The sequence below is a fragment of the Mesoplodon densirostris genome, chromosome 13 (assembly GCF_025265405.1).
Source record: "Mesoplodon densirostris isolate mMesDen1 chromosome 13, mMesDen1 primary haplotype, whole genome shotgun sequence".
NCBI classification, from domain to species: domain Eukaryota; kingdom Metazoa; phylum Chordata; class Mammalia; order Artiodactyla; family Ziphiidae; genus Mesoplodon; species Mesoplodon densirostris.
Genome location: NC_082673.1, coordinates 7,552,478 through 7,563,120, shown reverse-complemented (window position 1 = coordinate 7,563,120; position 10,643 = coordinate 7,552,478).

Sequence of the window (10,643 nt, the reverse complement as noted above, 5' to 3'; positions counted from 1 at the left end):
GCTGGGATTTGAACTTGAGTCTTTCCGATTCCACATCCACACCCCAGAGTGTGATCAATTGAACTCAGGGACATAAATTTTTTTGGTAATTTTTCCAGCTAATCTGGTATCATGCAGTGAATGAGATCAAGCATCCATCTCTGGGGGGAAGCTAATAGATCATCCTCAGAGTGCCTTGGCTTTGGGAGGTGACATTTTCTTTGTTTGAACGATGTAAAGGAGAAAAATTCAATAAGCATAGGGCATTGACTTTAGTTTTCCTGTGAGGGAGATTTTAACAGAGTGAGCACCTAAATTCACCAGCAGAGTCCACACTCAGGTGAATTAGAATTCATTCTACATTTATTGAGAATCCTGTAAATCAAGCCATTAGAGCTTTAAAATGAACAAGACACCTGCCTGAGAGCTTGTGCACCTGTTGCACTCTGGTTGTATGTTCAATGCTAAAATGCTTTGGGTAAGACCTGACCTCATGCTTTGGGTAGTACCACCTCATTAGAGTGACTGCATATTTACTTACCTGTCTTTTGTCTAATTGACGTAGACCATGGTAGCTTAATTTTTAGAGTAGTTGGGTAAAGCGTAATTGAATTACTTTCATAAATTTGGCATCTCTGCCTCTAGACCAACCTTTCCCAAATGTGTTCTGCAGAGCATTTGGTCCATCAAGATGTTTGTTAAATCAAGACATGACTGTCCCGTACATTTGGAGAATCCTGAATATAATATTTTTCTTTTGTAGATTTACAGTGCACATTAGCATATTAGAGACTGACATGGTTTTGTTTGAAAGAATCATTTTACTCTATGTAATCAGAGTTTTCACAGTATTTTTTGAATACAGATTCACTTTTTCCACCCAACTTCTAGAGTTATGTGGAACACATCTTAGGAAATGGGGGACTCCAGTTATTTTCCTTTTGCAAAAAATTCATCCATGCTGACTTTTAGGCTCCTTTTAAAAAGCTCTAAAGTGCTGAGGCTTTACAATTTGGATCATCAGTCTGTTTTATGTCGGTCACTTTGATTTATAAATGTGTTGGGTTATAGTTGTCAAATGTATACACAAACAATGTCCTACTTTACCTTTGAAATCACTTCTGTGAGGCATAATCTTAAAGATTTGGTCATGACTTACTATCGTATTTGAAATTTTAGTTTGGGAATATATACCCCAGCATTATTAATGTTTTCTAATAAATTGTTCCAGAAATTATATGTATGTGAACATATGCATACATGTGTGGACATGTATATGTACATATGTACAAGCATATCCACCCACATACCATGTATGAACAATTTTAAAGTATTCCATTGTATCATAATTTATTTTTTATTTTTTTTCACATCTTTATTGGAGTATAAATGCTTTACAGTGTTGTGTTCATTTCTACTGTACAACAGAATCAGCTATATGTACATATATATCCCTGCATCCCCTCCCTTTTGAGCCTCACTCCCTATCCCATCCCTCTAGGTCGTCACAAAGCACTGAGCTGATCTCCCTGTGCTATGTATCATAATTTATTAAGGAAGGAAATTATTTAGCTTTTTCTAGTTTTTTTTTGCTTCAGTGAATATCCTTATACATAAAATCTTTGTATGATTAGGTGGTTATATCTCTATGATAAGTTCCAAGAAGTAGAATTCTGGGTGAAAAGTATATGCGCTCTAAATTTTAATAGATATTTGTTGTCCAAAAGATTGGACTTGTTTATTTTTAGCAACTGTATTAAAGTGTGTTCCCCCAGTCCCATCTCTGGCAACACGAGTAGATGCATTGAACTGAAATCTTAGCTGATGTTGTTTTCTAAATGGGAAGACTATTAGTTCTCTCAAAATGTATGTTTCATGTGTTGTTCTATATTATTTCCTGATTTATTTAATAGAAATGTCACATTATTTGGGGACTAAGAAACAGTGGTCTTTGTGCTCAAACAGTTACCATCTGCAGTTATTACACAGGAAATTAATGGCAATAACTAAAAGCTTTAGTTTTATTTATTATTATGCATGACGTGTAAATTTTTTGTTTACAAAACAGTTCAAGCGTTCGTTTATTTATTTTGGTTGAAAATACATGTCTCTATGAAATTTTGCATTAATAGATTCAGCCAGAGAAATAAAATTATGGTAACTTTGTGGAAAAATTGCAGAGATGACAAACTTGAGCACGAAGATATTTTTGAAATTTCCACATTTTCTTATGAAACTTCTCGTTTTTGCTGTCTCGTTGGACTGTAGAAAGACTTTCCAGTCTGCCTTGGAGGAATGTCAGTAACATAATCGATTCCTTCTTTTTGCCTTAAAGGAGGAAGACAATGGTCCTATAGTGCCCATGGGTGAGAAACGGAAACTTTGAGCTGCAGCTTCGGTTTATCCTCAAAGCCTGCATTGTCTGTCTTCATCTAATCGAGCTTTGATGGACATCTGTGACAGCTGCCTGTACACATGCTCTAAATGAAATATTAGAAATGGCTGTAAATTCAAAAGAAACCCCATATTATGTATCTGCATCACTGCTGCTAGTATTCATATTTTTGCACATACTGTTTATTGCTTATGTGTAGAAGAAATGAAACTATTTTTCAGAGTTATTATGAATATATGTCATGTATTAATACTGAGACAGGAAAAATACATTTCCAGTGTTCGCAGTCCTTCATTTCCTGTCTCGAACAGAAAATTCACTCATTCAGAAAATAACATAATTCTTGATAATAAAATGAGAGTTTTGATCAAGAACAGCATACAGCTCCAAAATGGAATGTGAAGGATTAGTAAAAAACATATCTCATGTTACTTTGCAACCCTCATACCACGGTTAATGTCAGGGTGATTTGTTATCAAACACGATTTGGGAGTTAATGTAAGAATATAATACTCACTTTATATATTACTTTCTTAGTTAAAGGATTTAATTGAATATATGAATCTAATCATACTTATTTGACATATTAGAAGCTGAGGTTTCTAGGAATTTGAGAAAGGTATAAGAAATAAATAAGCTAAAGAGAAAGTGGATACTTTATTTTATAGCTTTATTTTCCATGATAGAAACATAAATTTAATAGTATCCTATAATAATTTAGTGTTGTACATTTTGTAAGACTTTAAAATATTTTATTTTATAGGTTTCACTTTGGCATATTGAGATCTTTGTTTTGAAGATGAATCATATCCTTATTTTAATTAATTTTAAGTGCTACTGGCAAATTTAAGCATATGCTTAGATGCAGTTAGATGTGATAGAATGAGATAATTTATGTAAAGCAGTAGAGTGCCTGGCACAAAGCAAGTACTTAATAAATGTTATTAGTTGTTGTTATAATTATTGTTGTAAAACTAAGGACTTCAATAACATACACTCAATTTGGAGGGATTTTGTGATGCAGAATATCTAAGTTAGAAATAGAAAATAATACAGATGGAATAATTATGTGTTGAGAGATTTTAGATGTGTTGGGTAAAGGTTGTAATAATGTAAAGCATTAAATGCAAATAAAGAAATCATACCAAGTATCCCTGAAAACAGAAGCCAAGAAGGTTCACGGTGGAGACTTTGGGCAGCGAGAGAAAGGACCAGAGCTGCCCTAGAGAGAGGAAGCGGAGGCGGAAGAAGGGTCAGCATCTAACAAAGCCCTGGACCACATGAGGGCAGCATCAGGCAGAGCCTCTGAGAGGCAAAGGCAGTCCCAGGATTTTCCCTTCTTTAGTTTCTTGTATACAAAAATGAAGGAATGGCAAATCATGGCTACAAAAACTTGGCATATTTAAATACGTATCTTGTAGATACCACGTACTTGCCAGACATTGGCTGCAGGTGTGGCCTCATTTGCAGTTAACATCAAAAGACAAAATCAAAACCCTCTCGTGAGTGAGAGGCCAACAGGGCTGCTGGCACTCCTCTGTTAGACCCTGCGTTCAGGCCCTGGGGCTAAACAGTACATGGGCACCCAGTGTCACTGATCCTGATGTGGTCGGTACTGAGCAGCTGGGGACCGTTCTTGGACTTAACTTCTGATGCTTCCTGCAGTCTCCAATCACTTGTCCCTGAAAAATACAAAATAAGCATAACAACAAAAACTAATTCAGATGACTGTCAGGGTAATATCTTGTTGCCCATATTTCCCCTCCAAAATATCTTTTTTAATTGAAGGAATCAAATTTATTTACTGGATATTTTCTGATTCAAAAGACTGAAATGAACTACTTGGTTCAGCTTGTGGTGTTCATTGGTGAGATTGCGTGGAAGCTTATATTCTTTAATGTGGGAAACCCCTTCATTCCACCATTAGGTACCTCAAACTCAGATTAGGAATGCTGGTTGTAGTGATGCTTTTGTGGGAATGAAGTTGAAAGAGTAATTGGTCAATAACAAAAGTGTAAATGACTGGTCAGAAATCCATCTAGTTTTGATGGTGGCATGGGAAAGAAAAGTATGGGATGGACCTGGAAATTGGGGAAGAAGCCTCCCAAAGCAGAAGTGTTTGTATGGGGTAGCTAAGTAGGGAAAAAGGAAAATTTCACAGATGTTGAAATTTAATTTAGGGTGGATTTTGTTCACCTGAGAAAATGGCAAACTGAGGGTTTTCTTCTCATATGGTTTACACATACATAAGCACCTCTTATTCAAGGTAATTAATGTAGCTGATGGTATGTAATGTAATATTGATCTCAGAAAGTTTGTCAGTTCAGGTAATTTGAGTCATTTTGTTGGTCAGTCTAGCTGAAAGTCTTGCTGATTTTGTTGATTCTTGATCCTTTCAAAGAACCAACATTTGATTCTATTGGTTTTCTCTACTGTGTTTTTATATAATCTTTATTATTTCCTTCCTTCTACTTGCTTTGGGTTTATTTTGTGCTTTTTCCATTATCTTAAGGTGGAAGTTTAGGGTATTGGTTTGAGATCTTTTTAATAAAGGCATTTATAGTTATAAAATTTCCTCTAAGCATTGCTTTAGCTGCACCCTATAAATTTTGTTTGTTATGTTTTCTTTCATCTCAAAGTATTTTCTAATTTGCCTTGTGATTTCTTCTTTGACCCAATGGCTTTTTAGGAGTGTGTTGCTTAATTTCTACATATTTATGAATTCCCAAATTTCTGTTATTGAGTTATAATTTTCATTGTAACACACTTTGTGTGATTTGAATTCCTTTAAACTTACTAAGGCATGTTTTATGGCCTAGATATGGTTTATTCTGGAGAATGTTCCATGTGTATTTAAGAAGAATGTGTATTCTGCTGTTGTTGGTGTTATGTTCTATGTCTATTAGGTCTAGTTGATCTTTTCAATATTTCTGTCTATCATTGAAAACAGAATATTGAAGTCTCCAGCGATTATTGTTGAATTACCTATTTCTTCAGTTCTCTCAGGTTTTTTTTTTTTTCATGTACCTTGGGACTCTGTTATTAGGTATATATACATTTATCATTTTTATATCTTTCTGATGGAGTTATCCTTTTATCATTATAAATTGTCTCTCTTTATCTCCAGCAACATTTTTGTTTTATAATAGACTTTCTAAGACATTAGTATAGCACTCCAGCTTTCTTATGGCTGCTGTTTGCATGATATGTGTTTTTCCATCATTTTACTTTCAACCTATTTGATCTTTAAATCTAAAGTGTGTCTCCTGTAGACAGCTTAAAGTTGGATCTTATTTTTCCATCTAGCCTGACAATCTCTGCCTTTTGATTGGATTGTTTAACCCATTTATATTTAATGTTATTGTCGATATATTTAGGTTTATGTCTGCCATTCTACTTTTTGTTTTCTACCTGTCTCGTGTCTTTTTTTGTTTGTTTCTCTGTCCCTCCTTCATCGCTCTCTTTTGCATTAAGTGACTGTTTTCCAGTGTACTATTTCTTTTTTTTTCTTTTATTATTCTCCAGTGTACTATTTCGATTGCTTTAATGATTTTTTAAAAATTTTCTTTGGAGTTTATTTTCTTAGTGGTTGCTCTAGGGCTTACCATATATTGATACATGTTAATTTATTAGAATCTTCTTCAGATTTATGTTAACATGATTACAGTTGGTGTTCTTTGTTCTTGTGAACTTCCTCTTGCCCTAGGCAAAATCTTTGAGTCACAGCTCAGGAGCTATGGGTAGGGACAGTGGTTTGCTCTTTGTGGAGTGACACTCCTGCTTTGCAGACAGGGTTCTGGGTATGGGCAGAAGCCTCTGGTTTTTGTGGCTTGCCTCTCCCAGACTGAAACTTCCACTCTATGAATAAGCCAGGGTGAAGATGATCAAGGTCCCAGTATTCTCAGCCTGCTGCACCTGGTGTAGAACCTCTGCTCTGTGAGTGGGAGCTGGGTGGAAGAAGGGAGCTTATGAGCTCTTGGAATTTAGCCTCTGTAAACCTTTTATGTATCCCTTGGTTGGGATTTGAGGGAAGAGGGAGCCCCATCTTCCTGGCCTTACCCACTTAGAATGGATAATTAATCATGCTAAACTGGAGTGAGTGTGTTTATGGCTCAAATTCTAAATAATCTTATTGAGATTTAGGAGATTTTTCTTGAATATATTTTTTCTCCATTTGCTGTATGTCCTTGGGAAATTTTCCAGACACTTTAAATTTCTTCTTCTTCTTCTTTTTATTCTATCAGGTATGGTAGTTGCACTGGGAAGCAGGTCTGTGGAGCTTCTCACATGTCCATTCTGGGTGTAATGCTCTGTCATCTAAGATGGCACATTACTCAAAATGTCAGGCTATCAGATTCCTTTTGGAATTTTCACTTGAGTAAGCATATTTTTCAAAATTGTGTGTCAAATATCATCATTGTGATTAAGGGTAAACTCATGCTTTTGGATAACTTAAAGTTTCTTAAAATGAAAATGAAGTTGACATAACAATGATAGTAGTTAACTTATTGAGTTAATTGCTCTGAAACTTCTCCATTTTATTTTTCTATTTAATTAATTAAAAACAATTAGTGTATGCTGATTAATGATTTTCAAGTCTGACCTCTACAAACTGAGACTCAAGATGGCATGTGTGTGAATAGACACCCAATAAACCTCATTTTCCTTAGAATCTATTCACTTCTATTAGAATATATTCATATAGCAAATATATGATAAAAAGCAACCTATATTTTATTTAATACAGAATATTATTTGGGTCATAGTATAGAGTATTATGTAAAAGATGAGGCTTTATACACCGATGATGTAATGCAGTTCCTAAAGATAAGCTCACAGAAACCTTTGTTCCTTTTTTTCTATGTTCCCTTCCTTTGTTTAGAGGTATTTCTTGTGCTTCTTCTGTGTGAAGCTCTTAAGTGACACTCAGGTAGTGAGGTGGTGACACGTGACCCTTCAGACGAGTTTTTTTTTTAAGAAAGATAAAAACAACATAGAAGAAAGGCTTTTATTGGAAACTTTGTGTTGTGTCAGACTTAGATTACATTTAATAAAGTATACTAGAAGTTTTATACTTCAGGTTGTACAGGAATCCCTGCTTGGAAATGACACTATTGAGTTTTGAGAAACTTTTCAATTTCTGAAACTTCAGTGAATCTGCATAAACGACTGACTTGTAACGCTTCTACACCTCCACCACCCAATGGGACACTGTAGTTTACTGAGTCAATAAAATTTAAGAAATTTCTTAGAGCTGCTCCAGAGACCTAGATATGCTTGTTTTACTCCCTTTTGGTCCTGATTCATTTCCAGAATAACTCTACTGCACACTTCCTTTGATAAACTTTAATTGCTTTCAAATTACATTGGAATTTAGTCAACCTCAATAGGAATTTTCCTGTGAAATTATATTAGAATCTGGCCCAAAGGGATTAAAAAAAAGCATAATAAAGTCTATACATTACATGAAAAACACTTTATCTTTTATAACATAAAGATGCTTCTTTATGGCATGAAAGAAATCTACAGTGTTCTTACAGCACAAGACTGGGATGAAAATTAACTCCTTGAAATTTCAGTCATATTAAATAAATTTCCTAACAAATGCTGTTTTCAGCAAATCTCATTTGAATAACCTTAAAAAATCTTTATAATTAACATGACTTCTTTCCCCCTTTTTTTTCTGCTCAGAAATTATCTTCGAATGACATAGTTCCAAATATTCAAGAAATATGTTTGGGGCCCTATTAAAAAATTCAGATGCACATCTAATGAAGTCATTTATGAGGATTTTGCCTTTGCTCTTAGGCTCAGTAGTTACAGTGGTTGAGCTCAGCCTTCATACCTAACCAGAAACTTGAAGCAGTTTAGGAAGAACTGGGACCAGCTAAGAAAAACCTACAATTCCACAGATCTTTATTTTCTAAGTCCACAGAAAAGAAATGTGAATACAGTTCTTCTGGTAGGGAAATTGGTTTTCCCAGGAAGAGGAATTAATGCTTCTAGAGCACCAAGGAGGTGATTTTCTCATTTATGTAAGTGTGAGAAATGTCCTAAGTGGTACTCTCTTATGTGAGAGAAGTACAGGTGAGCAGTTAACTCCAAGGAACTGTGCATCTCACAGAGGCCAGGGCCATTATTACTGCTAGTCCTTGCACGAAACTATGTATTTGAAAACATTTTATGGACACTGATTACACCTATTATTTCTCAATGAAGTTCCGACACTTGGGCTCCAGCCTTGCATTTCTCTGTTCTCAACACCCCACTCCCTCCCCCACCGCAAAGACTAGAGGGTCCATTGTTGCTAACTTCTACATCTTTGGCAAGAGAACACATATCTTCACTACTATCCTTGGAGGCCTTTTCTTATTTCTGGATTACTGACAATTGGTCTGTATTGTTTTTTATCATCTCATGCATTTGTATTAAATATATTTGAATCATCATAATCACTGTATTGTGGGAATTGGCTCAAAGGAGGCAGACAACATTTAAACCAGAAGAAGCTTTTTTTTTTTTTTCTTTCTCAATCAATCACCTTTTAAAAACTGGTCACATAGGATGATGTAATTGATTTCTGGGGTTTCTTAATTCTGTCCTCTGATTTAGCTGAGGGTAAACTTCCTTTTTTTTGACCAGAAAGAAAAATTTGTCAAGTATATGTGTGGTCAAACCTATGCATCTTCTGAAGAATTATTTTTATTTTGAACTGTTTTAGAATATTTCCAACTTTCCCCAACAGTATTCATTTCCACCATCACCCTGGGAAGCAGGAAGATGAGTAGCAGTAGCCCCTCCAGGTGAACTGTGGCCAGAGAACAACTCAGCCAGTGGAGACAAACGGTGCTTCCCAGCAGAATGCGGTATGTGAGGAGAGAATGTACCTGGGGTGGGTGCAGACATGAAAGAAGCTGTGAAGACTTCCCAAAAGGAGCAGAGAATTTCAATGAAGCCAGACCCGCTGTAGAGTAATAGCTGTAGCTGATACAGGTCAATACCTTGGATGATTCAAAGTGGTGTTCGTAACGCTGTTCTCTGGGCAAAGTTCTGTGACTGACTGCAGGTTATGTGGTCACATCCTGTCATGCGATCAGATGGGCGGAGGTAATAGCGGTTCAAGACACAGACAGAAACCAAACTCCTTGACTTAAATGTTGGATCTGAGTCCTGCTGGAGATGCGTGACCTTGGTCCGTATACTTAACCTCATTGGCCTCAGTTTCTTTGTCTTTATTTAAGATTTACTACTTAAATCTTGAGATGTCTGTTTATATTATTTTAGCACTCATCGGATTATCTGGATAAGGGTTTGCTATTATTCCTCTATCCCTTATAGGCTCTTTGCACCACAGTGGCCAAGAGGCCCGGGCTGTTGGAGCAGGGCTGCCCCATATGGTCATCTTGCTTCTCTTTTTTCTCCCTCACTTTCCCCCTTTTTCAAGGACAGTCATTCCTGTGCCCATTGGCTCCACCAAGGGCCCTCTGTACAGCCATGGACTTCTCTCTGCAGCACATGCCTGTATTAGTATGTGCTCAGGTACCAAGAGGGGAACATCTCTTTCTGAGGCAGAATCTCCCGAGATGCTTCACAGCCATTTTTTCTTCCCCCATACTAGGCCCCCAGAGTAGCTGTATTCCTTAGGAAGGATCAACCTCAAATAGGCACCTGAATGCTGAAATATTTGAAGGAAGATGATGAAATAATTTGTGAAGGGTGAGTGAAGCCATACTCTGAAATAAGGAGCAAATATGTGGTCGCCATGTGTAATTTTGCAGGCTCTGTTGATGCAGACAAATAATTGAAGAAGTTAACTCTGCCTGCCTCTTCAATAGGTAGAGACAGTCTTCCAAGGGTGCAACTTCCTAGGGCTTCAGAGTGGCTGAGGGACCCCCTCTGAGAGATGCGAAGGTAGGCAACTAGACACCCATTGCTTGAGGGAAGGGCACAGAGGGACATTTTGACCTTGACAAAGGTCCTCTGGAAAAGGAGACCTCTGGGGTGGAGGTGAAGCTATTTGCATAAGGAGTTAGAGTCCTTCCGGGAGTGAGGGAGCTGAGGGTCTTAAGCGAGTTTTAAAATTAGGGAAACTCATGGGAGTTCACTGCTTGGGAAGGGCAGAAAAGCGAGGCACCACACGGGGACGGGCAGGCCGACCTGGTGCCATCTGACCAGTGCTGAGCCTAAGGGTTGCAGGTTCGTACTGGTTCCAGCATTGTGGAATCTTGTCAGCCTCACACTTGACCCTCACAGCTTTGGATAACACTGC